Source organism: Schistocerca serialis, chromosome 1, assembly GCF_023864345.2.
Source record: "Schistocerca serialis cubense isolate TAMUIC-IGC-003099 chromosome 1, iqSchSeri2.2, whole genome shotgun sequence".
Taxonomy (NCBI): Eukaryota; Metazoa; Arthropoda; class Insecta; order Orthoptera; family Acrididae; genus Schistocerca; species Schistocerca serialis.
This window is the reverse complement of record NC_064638.1, coordinates 639,128,285-639,144,934: the sequence shown is the minus strand read 5'-3', so window position 1 is coordinate 639,144,934 and position 16,650 is coordinate 639,128,285.

Sequence of the window (16,650 nt, the reverse complement as noted above, 5' to 3'; positions counted from 1 at the left end):
GAACCAATAAACGAAGTGCCAGAGGCCAACGATGAAGATGCGCCAGATACAGCGATTATAACCTTCCTCTCCCAGTGCTGGACCGCACACACTGCCTGACACCACGCTTACATCGTATGTAAAACATCGAACTCTGTTAATCAGGGCGCAGCGTGTGCAACATTCGGAGCATTCCTACCCACTAATGGAATTCGCACACCACCGGACTCAGCATCTGCGCCATAAGTGAGACACCCCGTATAAAACTGCTTCTAGCTGAGAGCACCCGTCCGTTGTCTAAGTACCCGTTCGTTGTCTAATTGTTGTTGTTGGCCTCTTGATCACAGTTTTATACACCACATTGTTGCCACTAAATGGTTCAATTAAAAGTGTAGGCATATTTAAATTTTTCTTGGTAGGAGCCTGTTTTTTCAGTGTAGTTAATGTTACAGTTGTTAGTAACAAGATTGTCTCAGTTTTCCGATAATAAACGCAAACCAAATCGTTCTTCAATGATGTCGTATTCTTCCCTAATAGCTAAATGATGTTAAGTACTTTGGAAGGAAGTCAACACTGTGAACCACCTTGAAGTAAAGAACAACTGCAGCTGTCACAGCTTTTTATATACTATAAAGATCCAAGATGGTGATACTTTTAGCACGTAAACATGATGACACTGCATCACAAAATCTGAGAAATCATATCACATAACATGGATACTGCATCTTACTATCCTGAACGTGCACCGGCGTGCTGGTGATACCCGAGGGGGACCGTGTAGCAGCCTTCTAAATTTGGGATTATATCAACGGGAGTATCACAATCTTTATCATTAGAGCATATAAAAAGCTTTGACAACTTCATTTGATCTGTACTTTGAGGCAGTTCAAGTTATCATCATGGGTTTCTCCAAAGTGCTTAACATCCCTCAGCTATCACGGCAAGTTTATGAAACCACCTGGCGAGCACTTTGCCTTATGAAACATAAACAGTTTTATTACTAAGCTTGGTAACATTAATTAAACCAATACGTCTTGACTAATTACAGAGCAGTTTTATGAGAACATTGTGATAGTTAAGATCTGTGATCGAAAGGAATGTCAACAATAGTTAGAGAAGGGATGGTCTGTAATGTTAAAAAAAAGCTGTATAGCGAATTTAACAATTATATATGTGGTAAGTTCCCCAAGTTCGTCTCTGTGAGACATGGCACCAAGGTGAAACTACAATTTCTCCTACATGGGAACAACACTGTGGCAGAAAGAGAAATGTTGGAAGAAATCGGCAAGGAGGCACTGAAAATTATTTTGAGGAAATTTAAAAATCCTCTGGCTCTGCCGTATAAAATGGCATTGGGTGATGTTAAAATGGCTGTACTAATAGAACTTCCTGGGATATTGGAGCAGCTTTATGTATACAACAGTTACCTTATGAACCTAGATGTAATGCGAGATTTTGCTGCAATTTTTACGAAATGTAGATATCTGTCTACCTAACATTAAGCCATGGCTTCCGTGTGCAAGAAGACTACCAAGGACACAGGAATGTGATTACGGACAACAGTAAGACAGTTGGAATAGACTGTTTAAGGTATACGGCGTCCAGTTATAGAATAAAGATGTATAACGATTTTATGTGTGAAATCCCAAGCCTAGGAGTGAACAAAAGATCTTACTGTTTTTATAAAGAGTCCTGATAAGAATCTATGAGAAAGTTTTACATCACCCTTGGCTAAAGAACATAGCATTAACAGACTGGAAGCGACGATTTGTAACTCCAGAAGGAATGTTGTGTTCGACCCTGTGGATGACTGTTTGAGTGTGTTAAACGCCACCAAAGAGTGTATCCAATTCACCTGCATACCTCTGGTCCCGCATTGACACATTTAAATTTTGAGCGTATTGTACAAGAGGACTCACTGCCTTCCTCTTATTTCCACTCAAATGAATTACAAGAACACAAACTTTGACTTAAAAATACGTTTATTGCTGTGGTACCTTACAAGATGCACAAAACACTCGTTCGCTGTAGCTCTTGGCTTGGCTGAGAGTACTTTCATTCGCTACGGAGTCTCCATGCTACATGTTGCTCTAAAACATGGCAATATAGAATGCAGTCCAATCACTGTTACGCTTGCCAGGCTGAGACATACATCTACTCACTACAGTCTCCAAGGTAACCTATATGGCAAGATACATGCATTCCGCTTTCTGCGGTGCTTGCCTGCCCCAGACACATCTGCTCACTGCAAATTCTCTCAGGTAACTGCCACGTCCACTCAGCAAGACCTGTTTGCCCTGAACAAAGAGGCAGCTACATGCTCACAAATACAGTAGCAAAGTTCCCAACAGGGGGTTGCTTACATCGGACAGGCTGACCTGCCTAGTTCGCAAGATGCCACTAGCTGGAACTACAAGTGTCAAAAGTGAGTGAAAGAACTCAGTGAACAATATTTATAACGTGCTTCGCCATACATTGTGGCAATCACTTCTATGTGGTGTAAACCATCGGATAGCTTATAGAGCAATTGTTGCGATGAGCTTAACATTGTTTTATAAATTGTCTGTTGGGGCAATAAGGATATGTGAAAGTTGACTGGTGTGCAAGTGATTCTACCAGACAGTCAAAACCAAGAAAAGATTATAAATTATGGTTTCTCTGCTTACATTTTTAATTATTTGCCTGTAGACTAGGTGAATATTGTAACTTTTCAGGCTTTCCCGGCGAGATCTTGACAGGTGGAATAATCGGGTCTACTGCCGGATGTTTGTGTCGCTCTGGCACAATACGGCAGTCTCAGGTAGCTCCAGAAGAAGGCAACGAGTTACGTGGCCGAAATATTGTGACAGAGCGACACAAACATCCGGCAGTAGACCCGATTATTCCACATGTCTAGTTGAAAATTGTTAACACAGACTCCCACAAAAATGACATAAGTATTGTACATGAAAGATATACACATCTGAGAAACATATTTCTCTCATACAGAACATTGTTCTTCACAATACCATCGAATATAGATATGGTGAATTAGTAATGGTTGCATGGTATAATGTTATTCTGCAGGTTTTAAGAAAAAGATAATTTTAAAACTACGGCAACCACAGCAAAATAGTTATACATGATTGATTTACAATTCACATAGTGAACATTTTTTAAAACAGGTGTTAAAATTATTAAATACAGAAGTGAATGAAAAGTCGAATAGTCCACTGTAGCTGTATTTATTCAAGTCAATTATAGACCCACACAATCGGTTTCGCACCTTTTAAGTTGCATTTTCTGGTGCACATAAATGCTATCTCATAATCTGTGGGGAGTAGTTACAGAATGCCACAGAGTAACTTTTGGCGAGGCTAGGCGAAGTTCTCAGTCATCCCCAATTTATATATAAAAAAAAAACCGTCACCAATTGATAAAATGACCTCGTGATCTTGATGAATGTCATGTCTGCCTTAAAATCACAAACTATCACCATTTTACTGATTAAAATATGTTCTTGTCAGCATATGTAGCCTATGGAGCAGCTAACAACATAAGATACGAATATCCTGTGTGTTATCGAAGGGCGTGCTGTGGCTGCTGTTGAACTGTTTCCGTCACCGTCTCACTACGCGGACGGCAGCCACAGCACATGCTTCGACAAAACATGGGATGTTCGTAGCTTACATTGTCAGCTGCTATGTTGATGACAAACACACATGACAATGTCGGATTTGGACCCAGCAGAACATCTATGAGTGGCATTGCCTGCTGCTTGACATAGGCTGACAAGAACACATTTTCGATGTTTGTTGACCTGCTCTTAACACACATTTCAAATTTCCTGGAAGTTTTGAAATACAGAAATGGATCAAACCTGACGGGCTGAATGGCTCAAGTAAATGCTGGTTTTGTTGTACCATGTATTCGAAGTATTGTGTTAACGTTTCAAAATTCGAGTTGTCGAAATTTGCTAAATTTATGAATTTTTCTTTTACAGTACGCTGTGTCGTATCAGACCAGTATGCTGCGTTGGAATTCCTCAACTGAAAACATTGGCGTGCAACAGGGGCATTCTCGTCGACGGTTCTCCTTTCAAAAAGTTTCAAACAAATTCTAATTTATGAAAGACAGGCCAGTTTGGCGGCAAAGAAAAAGTAAATTTGCTGATTTCAGTCCAAGGGATGTAGGCAATTAGTACAATTACGAAATACTTTTAATTTTCTGACAGATAAAAAGTGCTTGTAGTCAAATCCAGCGGTTCTAAAATTATCAAAAGAATGGGTGTCGGTTGAAAAAGGTTTGAGAATTTCGTGTTATAGTAAAACGTCTCTTTCTCTGACCTGTTTAGGAAGCTGACGTTGCGAAGGATATTCTACATTCTGATCGATACAAAGCGTGGTAAAGTTATGTGAGCAGTCCTGAGAGATGGTGTCGTTCTTATTATCAGAAAAGCGAGCATTAAGTTTATTAAGTTCCTGCGTGATCTGACGATTAATTTGTCGAAAGTTTTCAAGAGATTGAAATTCTTCAGTGTCAGTGAAGTGTACCGGTTGCGTACCTTCAGAGTGATTGTCACGATTTAATTTTAATCGTGCTACAGTGTCGGTGAGTTCATCATATTCAGCTTTGACAGTGTCATATTGGTGGTGAATTTTGGTAGTATCATCTTTAAGTGACTCTAACTGTATAGCATGACTACGCGTTACCTTTTGCAGAGTAGCAACAATTTCACTGGGTACCGACTTCCTAATTTTAGCAACAAGCAGGGCTATGTGTTGCCGCTGAGCTTCAGAAATGGTATTAAGTTATTCATCAACGGCTACTTCTCTGTATGAAAAACGTTGATTAAGGTTGTCATGAGCTGAAGTTACTTCGATTAAACGAGATGTGGCATTGGTAACCTTTGTTGTAATAATATTTACGCGATCTGTTAAAGCTTTGAAACTGTCTTTTAATTCGTCAGAGAGTGGTTTCTGATTGTCACAGAGCGCATCTAATGATTTTTATGCTCTCCGAATTTGTGATTAAGATCTTCCAAATGAGTAGCCTGTGCATCAAAACGTTCTGTAAGAGATTCATGATTTTTAGTACATTTATCAATAAGTTCTTGAAATTGCTTTGTAAGGGACTCGTTACTGTTTTTAAGTTCGTCAAAACGAGTGGATTGTTTATCAAAATCTTTCGTAAGTGTCTTGTTGTTTTCTTTAAGTACCTCAGCAAAACGACTGGATTGTTCCTCAAAACGTTTATTATTTTCGTCAGATAATGTTTTAATAGCTTGCAACAAGCGTTCAAACTCTGATTGAGAAAAAGACTGTGAATTATTGGTTGTCACGCTGTTGCGTAACAGAATTGTCGGAAAAGTTATGTTATTGTCGGTGTGCAGTTACTATACTCGGAAAAGAAAAGATCATTATTACGACAAATATTATTATCGGAATGTTGAGTTACATCGGAATCAAGAGTGTCTACAGTGTTCGTGCATTGACTAGCCGGTTGGAAAGACATAGCATCTTGCATTATTACGTCAGAAATATGGCTAGTTTCAGTAGCAATAGAATGATCAGCAAAGGCATTGTTGCTGTCGCTTGCATTTGCAAATCAGATTTTTGCAAATTAGTCGTAGTGCGTGATTTGCTGACAAACGTACTAAGCGGTATGGTAATAGAGAAATTTAAAGACAAATCACAGATGTAAAAGACAGCGCTGAAAACCATAGATATCAAGTCTGAAAAGAGATGTACAATGTTAGTAGACAAATTCGCGTTGCGCTAAAACTATAAGTAAGACAGAGCAGCACACAATTTCTGATTGTTTCTCAAAATATTCCTACGTCACCCGCACTGTACAAGGACATCGCCAAGTGAAAGTTATCTTTAATGTAATTAAAATAATATACAGTGACTGAAATACTGTCTGTGATTGTAGGCTCTGAGCTGTAATAATAAATGAACTGTCGTAGCGAAACTTGTACTGTCGAAATGTGAAAGAAAAGCTGCACTGTAATAATAATTAATTGTCGAAATGAAAAGGAAAGTATTTCACATTGTAAAAGTTATCAATCTGACTGCAAGAATTTTGAACAGTATAGACTGCTTGAATAATGAACTTTGACATGAAACCTAGCATAACTGGTTTTGTAAAATCGATCAGAAAAACTATCTCTGAATAAGTTTGCCCTGATTGAATACATAAAAAAAAATCAAAATATTTTGTCCTTACATCTATTCTATTCTGTCTTGCGCGTCGCTATGCTATAGCTGCAAATTACTGGATATACACAGAGACATTCAAGAGGTGCAATGAGTTCTCTGTTAATTTCAAATCGAACTGTTTTTCGATTACACTTGGTTCCATGCTCCATTAAAAACTGTAAGAGAAAGGTTGAGTTTTTTTGCATACTGTGAAAAAGTGCTCAAGACAGATTTTAAGTTTAATAAAGTTCTTAACATTCAAACAATACACTTTCGTATCTCTCAAATCTAACAACTCTCAGTACAATAACCAAGGTAGTCCGATGACACAGCAACAGTTAAAAAAAATTTAACATCATTATAATATTTACATTTGATATACTATTAGACTTCCTCCTTCACTAATCAGTTTCCGTTAGACTCTTGATACAACCATGATGATAGAACAAATTGGCCGAGCAGTCTAAGGCACTGCAGTCATGGACTGTGCAGCTGGTCCTGGTGGAGGTTCGAGTCCTCCCTTGGGCATGTGTGTGTGTGTTTGTCCTTAGGATAATTTAGGTCAAGTAGTGTGTAAACTTAGGGACCGACGAACTTAGCAGTTAAGTCCCATAAGATGATACAGATTTATACCATCGCTGCTCGCTCACAGTCTATTCAGGTATCAAAATTATACATGATACCTATCAATGGCCTCGACATGCATCGCACTGCTCTCTTCGCCACAACCCTGCTGATAATGTGGGCAGCCTCCAAAGGGTAAAGGTCAGTTTATATCAAAGTCGCTACAGAGTTCCTACTTGTGTATTACTTTATAAGTCATCTGTGTTTCGAATACCGCAGTACCAAACACATTAAATAATAATTTTTTCTAAATTGTTTTCGATGCGGCTATAAATTGATTAAACTCGAAACGCTGTATGTATGTTGGGAATTACGATATCTTTGTAGTTTATAACTGAGTTACTTTTATATGTTCATTACTTAGAAGAGACAAAAAAGGTGTAACAATTATTTCTTTGATTGTAAGTGACTGCTCTACTCCAAGACCTTAAATGACGATTTAATTAGAAGAAAGGGTATTGCCACAAAAATCAAGCCTTGACGGGACGAATGTTATGGTATGCTCTGTAGTGACGTGGATAACAGTAGAGGGATGACAGAATGTAGCGAGGCTCTTAAGTGCGTGGATGCTTTGTCGATTGCCGTAGATTTAAAACTATAATTGCGTTAAAAAGTACGTCGAAACATTCTTAAAGTAGCGGGGCATTTACTTATCTACTATTAAGTGGGAACGACAGGGTGTCGGTCGAAAAAACTGGGAATTTTTTCTACGGAGTGAGTATGTATAAACATTGAAGAATTATTCCCCAAAATACTATGCGCGAACTTCAAAATGTAACCATTCTGTGAGCGTTAGAAACCGAGTGTGCATGGCACGCCTAAGCATTAGAAAACCGGTCCCGCTCTCACGCTACCTTCGTTGCCATTGCCATAAGTCGTTATCGATGCAGTCACCCATATTTATACCGACTTAAGTAAACCTGATTTGCTGGGGCGTTGTTTGGGCGGTTTTACTCAAAATATGGACGGAAGATTCAATAGTCTCACTTGGAGATACGCTTGAAAAATAACACCAAGCCGAAGCGAAATAGTCAACCTTGCTTCAATTTTGACGGTATGTGTATTCAGTGTAGGCCATACTGCATTAATGCACATGCTAAATGCCCTTCAAAACAAAATCGGCGATGAAATGCCCCGATTCTGTAAAAATAGAGATGCCAACAGCGATGACCTCAGCGACGAACAGGTCTTCGAGGACGAAAATGAAGGTTCATCAGGTCAAAATGGCAGAAAGCGGCCATCGATGATAATCTCTAATATTCCGGCTTTATTACTTTCTTTATATGATAAATACTTGTCAAAATTTTTTTTCAAATCTCTACGATGAACTAAAAAATTACAACTGTAAGGACCAGAGTGATATATTAGTTTCATGTTTCAGATAACCCCAACCGTAGTTACAGCGACAACCGTCGATCTACCTCCTGTCAGATTTGTCTCCGGACAATTCCAATAACGCAGTGAAGATACTAACCTTTTTCAAGAAAAGATAGCAACAAAACTTTAATGTATGCTTTATTCAATGCAGCGAATCCCATTTGTCTATTACGTTCCAGTACGAATAAAAAATATTAATTTGAGTAATATTTTCGTCCGACACCCTGGCGTTCCCTCTCAAAGTCGGCCCTGAAATCACCAAGTTACGGATACAACAATTGCCGGAGTTATGATGCTGTGAAGTTTTGTGAGCCATGGCTGCCACTGGGACACTTGATTTGAAAAGCGACATGTTGTTTGGCGTTTAATAATTGATCAGAGACGTGATGGAGGTATGTCATTTCATATCATTGTCCACCAAAGTTTCGAGCACGCAATGTCGGCAAGGCAAGACTTTCAATTTGCTTAGTAGTTGTTAAAAACCATCAGGAGTACCAGTCATACCAGAGAAAGTGTGGATCCGTAAATAACTAGCGCATTACAGTTCATTCTTGGTAGTGACGTGAACTTGCTTTCACTTATCAAACAATGCATTATCCTATATCCTGTGTCATTCATTGCAAATAACTCCCTATGCCCTAATTGCGATCTTAAGAATTGTATTAGAGTTTTCTGAAACTTAAGTGTTTCAAAGTGAGAAGTTCACTTTCATTTCATTTAAACTGGTTAAAAAACTAAGCTTCATGCATTGGTCGACTTTGTTTTAGAATCCGGTGACGTAAATTTTGCTGAAAGGAAGTTCACAATAAAATTATTTATGTAAAGGTTTTAATGATGCCTGCCCTAAATCGGCATTAGTACGGCGTCCTTCCATTTTGAATTTGTAAGTATAAATCGGATTAACCGAATTCTCACTAACTCACAGTAAACAGTAGAATTAATAAAATGAAATTAGCTTCTTCAGGGTTTGGTGACCATGAGAACCTAGACATATATCTGAGAGGGGTTTAATAAGGTAAGTCACAAGCGTCTCCTTTTTCTGTGCCTGCAAAGAGAAACTAGCTGATGTGACCACAGTGTCAAAACGATATCGAAGGTTGGCAGTGTTAAGTTGAAACCAGTGCTTTTGTAACAATGAGTGACGTATGTGATCGATCCCCTATATCCACCATATACTTTGTAATAAGTAGTCAATCACCTTTTTCGTCTAACAACAGTTCAGTCGACCACACGTGGGGCAAATCAGAAAAACAGTGATACTAACATCGTTATTTGCGCAAGTAATAACGGCGCAAATACTCCACTGAGTGATAGGATAATGCTTTCATGTTTGCGGAAGACTATTGTCAAGGCAGAAGATACGATTCGTTTCATAGCCAAGGTCGCATGCCACAGGCACGTAGTTCAGTATAAGCGTTTGACAGTAACTGATACAGTTAAACGTCATTAATAAATGAAATAAACAATAATAGGACCAGCTGGTCGCAAAGTATCGGTTCTGCAATAACTGGTACGTAAGAATCATATTGCGATTGTATGCAACTTGTCATCACATAAAAGTACTAACTGAATTCATGTATAATCGTGAGGGTTCGGTCACAAGTTTCATGCTCACTACCATTTTTTCTTGACTTATCTTGCATAAGGGGGCACGAAATTGTGAGAGAGATCTCAGTCTGAGATTGGAATATAATTCTCTCTTCGCTGCTACTGTTCTCTGGAGGGGTAATGAGACTCGGTGACTCGGATTTGTGTTTCTGCAGCTCACATTTTCGTCAAAAACCCTTTCGTTTGTCTGATATCTGCAAGAGATCTTTTACATTCAAAATAAATGGCGTAGTGTTTGTATTTAATGCTCTTGCATCAAAATCTAATGCATTAACACAAAACTGGAAACGCCATTCAGCAAAAAATTTGCCATTTCTTTTCGTTAAGTCAATGTCAGAAGTATACCTAAAAGTTTTTAGTGCTAATATGCAACTGGGGTGTATTTTAATAAATAATAGAGTCAATTTAGATTTGGAAATTTAATTTTAAGCTTCATTTTGCTTGCAAATTTTGTGAAATCTTTCGTATAACACGGCAAATGGTAAATAATTTTTGCAAATATTTTTGTTTTTGGAGTTCGAATCTGTCTATTTCACATCTCTATGACTGTCTTTGGCTATCCCTTGTGTACAAACAAGGAATATTGTTTTGCAGTTTAAGTGAAAAATCATTTTAAAACGCCTTCTTCCTTTCTAAAATTGTGTCACGAGGTAGTATTTTTATTAGATGTTGGTGCAAATGATTGTACTTTTTCAGAGAGCCGTAGTTCCGTTTTGCAACAGTTTGTTCAATCATTTGAGTAATTAGCATCGATTTTATTTTTCTAGTGATGCATTATCTTTTTTCCCTCCCTGAATTGGTGATGAAAAAGTTGTGCGATGACAGTAGAAATCATCAGACTGAATACATTTAAAGTGTTTAGATGCTCTTGTAACGTAAATATTACAGTTTCTGGCATTACTGGCACATTTTTGCGGACACTTCAAAATATTGTGACATTTGACAAGCATTGTAAATTAGGTGAAATAATATAAGTGATAAATATTTTTTAATACATTGGATGAATGCGTGTGCGTACAAATAAGTGTAACATTGTTTAAAATTAATTGTATCGTTTGTGATACTTAAGCGAATGCGTGTGCACGTAACAAATAAGTAACTTTCTTTAAATATTATTGAATGTATGCGTGACTGTAGACTGTCTACAAAACTGGAGTTATCACATAGCGTATTGTAACTGCAAATGGTGTGCTTGCTCTGTGTTATTGTTACCAAAGTTTATACGAACTCATTGGGCAATGCAGCTGCCAATACCAATAAAGAAATACAGTCACTGAAAAAAAAAACATTCAGCCCTTTAGGCACTGAACCCTCTGGCCCTGTTCAACACTGATAACTTTGGTCCCTGTGCACATAACAAATAAATTGAGTTGCTTTACCTCTAAGCAGCAACGGTGGAACGCAGTGTATTCTGGTCTCTCATGAAAAAATATAAATATGCTAGCTACCGGCTCAGCGGTGTGCAATGATGGCTGTAATATTCTGAAATTTACCTGAAACTCTTTTGACTGGAAATGAAAACATTTAAGAAAACCCCAACTGGTTCTTTAAAACATCTTACAACTGAAATTACATTACTCAGAAAAAAAACACATCCTTTTTACTAAATGATTGACAAACAATGAGATTTATACAGGACCTATTCTTTAACCTCGCTAAAAGTGCATAAATACAGATCATCATATTACATATACCTGTGTTAACAAATCTTAGAACCCAAAAGGGAAATATCTAACTAGCCTTTACATCAAATCAGTTTACGTACATTCTGGTGTTGAGTATTGTGTCTTAAACTGGGGACCTAGAAACGATGGAGAGGCTTCGTACCGCGGTGGCCCTCAGTGTTTCACAACCCCACAACAGGGCGCAGCAGTCCACCCACCCTACCGCCACCCCACACGGAACCCAGGGTTATTGTGCGGTTTGGGCTCCAGTGGACCCACCTCCCCTCCCCCCGGAATGTCTCATACCAGACGAGTGTAACCCTAAGTGTTTGTGTGGTAGAGTAATTATGGTGGTGGCATATGTGGTGACAGTGTTTGCGCGGCAATCGACCGACATAGTGTACCTGAGGCGGAATAAGGGGATTCAGCCCGCATTCGCCGAGGTAGATGGAAAACCGCCTGAAAAAACATCCACAGGCTGGCCAGTATAAGTGTGCCCCAGTAGTCTCCTTTCACAACCCTCCAGCGGGGTTAACATATTTGGCACGTATTTGGAAGTACCTTGCACAACAAATGTGTGGTAAATTTATCTCATTACTGGTAAATAGAGATCTTAAGTAATATAAAACCATTACATTGTTGTCCTAATGACCATTATAAAGTAACATGTCATGACTGTACAAAAAAATCTAGCTATATAACATCATTAAACTTGAAATAATTGACAGTGCTCAGGTGGACTAGTATGAATGTTTATATTATATGTAAATTGTCTCATAAACAAGGTTGCTGGTAAATAAATCATGTAAAGCAAAATCAGTATCCAGTTCTCATCATCAAGGTAGTATCGTAGGATTGGGCAAGGGAAAGGAAGAGTCATGGCTGAAGCCTAAGAGCACGCTGAAGTGACTGTATCATAAAGTGCATTTCTTTTCGTTTTGTGCAGGTTTAAAAATGGGTAGTGACCAAAATGGATTGCATTCAGTTTACCAAGACATCTGATCTCCGTATTATTTTCCTCAGTCATGTGCAGAGATACAACAGGTACTTGGCAACAAATTACCGACAGTTATGACCAGCATCATCATTGCTCTTCATAGTGGAGATTCTTCTGACATCCAGGAGACACATATAGTCGCTTATGTTGATGTGTGAGTCGAATATGTAAAACTGGTGACTGGAAGAGTAGATATTGATGAGAAAGCACAGTGCATTGCTAAAGGAAACAGCACACAAGACGGCAGTGCGACCATATCCGGAGCACTGCCCCAACTACTGGAGTCGTTATTGAGTATGGGTGACAGTACACGCCGAACGAATTCCAAAACACGCTAACAAGTTAGTACAAAAATGGTTGAAATGGCTCTGAGCACTATGGGACTTAACATCTGAGATCATCAGTCCCCTAAAACTTAGAACTGCGTAAACCTAACTAACTTGAGGACATCACACACATCCATGCCGAGGCAAGGTTCGAACGTGCGACCGTAGTGGTAGCGCGGTTCCAGACTGAGGCGCCTGGAACCGCTCGGCCACACCGGCCGGATCAAGTTGTTACAGCTTATACGAATGTATAGCAGTATTGTCGGAGGATCTTAAATGGGAATCCTTGAAGAAAGGCGGTATAATTCACGCAAAACTCTGTTAGGTAAATTTAGAGAACCCTTGTTCGAGGAAGACGGTACAAGTATTCTGCTGCCACTATCGCATAGCTCCCGTAGTGATCATAAGAATAACGTAAGGGGTATTAGCGCACATACAGGGTGTTACAAAAAGGTACGGCCAAACTTTCAGGAAACATTCCTCACACACAAAAAGAAAGAAAATATGTTATGTGTACATGTGTCCGGAAACGCTTACTTTCCATGTTAGAGCTCATTTTATTACTTCTCTTCAAATCACATTAATCATGGAATGGAAACACAAAGCAACAGAACGTACCAGCGTGACTTCAAACACTTTGTTACAGGAAATGTTCAAAATGTCCTCCGTTAGCGAGGATACACGCATCCACCCTCCGTCGCATGGAATCCCTGATGCGCTGATGCAGCCCTGGAGAATGGCGTGTTGTATCACAGCCGTCCACAATACGAGCACGAAGAATCTCTACATTTGGTACCGGGGTTGCGTAGACAAGAGCTTTCAAATGCCCCCTTAAATGAAAGTCAAGAGGGTTGAGGTCAGGAGAGCGTGGAGGCCATGGAATTGGTCCGCCTCTACCAATCCATCGGTCGCCGAATCTGTTGTTGAGAAGCGTACGAACACTTCGACTGAAATGTGCAGGAGCTCCATCGTGCATGAACCACATGTTGTGTCGTACTTGTAAAGGCACATGTTCTAGCAGCACAGGTAGAGTATCCCGTATGAAATCATGATAACGTGCTCCATTGAGCGTAGGTGGAAGAACATGGGGCCCAATCAAGACATCACCAACAATGCCTGCCCAAACGTTCACAGAAAATCTGTGTTGATGACGTGATTGCACAATTGGGTGCGGATTCTCGTCAGCCCACACATGTTGATTGTGAATCGAGGAAGTACAGTACATACTGACGAAACTAAAATGAGCTCTAACATGGAAATTAAGCGTTTCCGGACACATGTCCACACAACATCTTTTCTTTATTTGTGTGTGAGGAATGTTTCCTGAAAGTTTGGCCGTACCTTTTTGTAACACCCTGTATACTTCGATAAGTTGTGGACTAGGGGTAGCGTCTTTGATTAGTAATTAAAACGTCCTCGGTCTCGCGTTGGAACCGCGAAACCGCTTTCATTTTGAATAAAAGTCATCAGCACTGGCAGCCGAAGAGTTCCGAAACAGGAAATCACCTCCATTCTGTTAATGGCCTTGTCAAAGAGGGCGGAGGAGCGGACAGAGGTTTAGAGAACTCTCTTGATCTTTGGATGGGAAATTGCCACTAAAAGTCGAACAATCAGCAATGATCAACGCAAGGAGGCTGCAGAAGGCAATGGAAACCATTGCCTTAAAGACATATAACGTGTATCCACAGGACTGTGGACTGTAATTGAAAAAGTGTCATGATGCCCTCTCCATTGGCAAAAGATTCCAGAATAGATTCCATTTTGATCTCTGGGAGGGGTCTGCCAAATGGGAAGTGACCATGAGAGAAAGACTGAATAAGCAACAAAAGGACAACGCTCTACGATTCGGGTCCTGAAATGACAGAAGTTTGAAAGTAGATAATCTGAAAAGGGAAATGCAAAGACTCAAGCTAGATATAGTGGGAGTCAGTGAAATGACATGGAAAGTAGACAAGGATTTCTGGTCAGATGATTATAGGGTAATATCAACAGCAGCAGAAAATGGTGAAACGGGAGTAGGATTCGTTATGAATAGGAAGGTAGGGCAGAGAGTGAGTTCAGTGATAGGGTTGTTCTTATCAGAATCGACAGCAAACAAACACCGACAACGATAACTCAGGTACAGATGCCGACGTTATAAGCTGGAGATGAAGAGATAGGGAAAGTATATGAGGACATTGAACAGATAATTCGGTATGAAAAGGGAGATGAAAATCTAATAGTCATGGGAGACTGTAATGAATTGTAGGGGAAGGAGCAGAAAGGGATACGGAAGACTATGGGCTTGGTACTAGAAATGAGAGAGGAGAAACACTGATTGAGTTCTGAAATAAATTTCAGCTAGTAATAGCGAATATTATGTTCAAGAATTATAAGAGGAGGAGGTATACTTGGAAAACGCCGGGAGGTAAGGGAAGATTTCAGTTAGATTACATCATACGGGCAGATTCAGAAATCAGATGCTGGATTGTAAGGTGTACCCAGGAGTAGATATTATAGGCTCAGATCACAATTTAGTAGTGATGAAGACTAGACTGAATTTCAAGAGACTGGTCAGGAAGAATCAATACGCAGTGAAGTAAGGTAAGGAAGTACTAAGAAATGAAGCGATACGCTTGAAGTTCTCTTAGGCTATAGATACTGCTATAATGAATAGCTCAGTAGGCAGTTCAGTTGAAGAGTAACGGACATATCTAAAAAGGTCAAAGCTGGAAACAAAAACTTGAGTACAAGGAAAGTTAATGCTAAGACACCATGTGGAACAGAAGAAATACTTCAGCTGACCGATTAAAGAAGGAAGTATAAAAATGTTCATGGAAATTCAGTTATACAGAAATACTAGTCGCTTAGGAATTAAATAAATAGGAAATACACGGAAGCTAAGGCGAAATGAGTGCACGAAAAGTGCAAAGAAATAGAAAAAGAAATGATTGGCGGATGGAGTCAGCATATGGAAAAGTCAAAACAACCTGCGGTGAAATTAAAATTATGGGTGACAACATTAAGAGCACAATGGGAATTCCACTGTATAGTGCAAAAGAGGAAGCCGATAGGTGGAATGAGTGCCCTGAAGGCCTCTATGAGAGGGAAGACTTGCCTGATGTGACAGAAGAAGAAACAGGAATTGATAAAGAAGAGATAGGGAATCCAAAATTAGAATCAGAATTTAAAAGAGCTTTGGAAGACTTTCAGATCAAATAAGGTAGAAGGGATGCATAACATTCCATCAAAATTTCTAATATCATTGGGGGAAGTGGCAACAAAACGGCTATTCACGTTGTTGTGCAGAATGTAAGAGTCTGGCCATATACCATCTGGCTTTCGCAAAAAATGTCAGCCAAGAAGTTGCTAAGGCTGCAAGAGGTGACAAGGGCGAGAATGATCACACCTTCTAACAGCTCAGGCATGTAGAAGTATGGAAAAGAAAATTGAGAATAGTTAGGTGGCCATCAGTTTGGCCTTAGGAAAGATAAAGGCACCACAGAGGCAGTTCTAAGGTTGCGGTTGATAATGGGATCAGAGACTGAAGAAACTTCAAGACACGGTCATAGGATTTGTCGATCTGGAATTCATTCGACAATGTCAAATGGTGCAAGATGTTCGAAATTCTGAGGAAAATAGGGGTAAGCTTTAGGGAGAGAGGAAAATAGGGGTAAGCTTTAGGGAGAGATGGGTAATACACAACATGTACAAGAGCCAACAGGGAATAATAAAAGTGCAATACCAAGAACTAAGAGCTCGGGTTAAGAAGAGTCTAAGACAGGGATGTAGCCTTTCGCTCCTACTGTTCAATCTATACATCAAAGAAGAAAAGAAATAAATAAAAGAAAGGTTCGCGAGTGAAATTAAACTTCAAAGTGAAAGGATATCAATGTTAAGATTCGATGACGTCATTG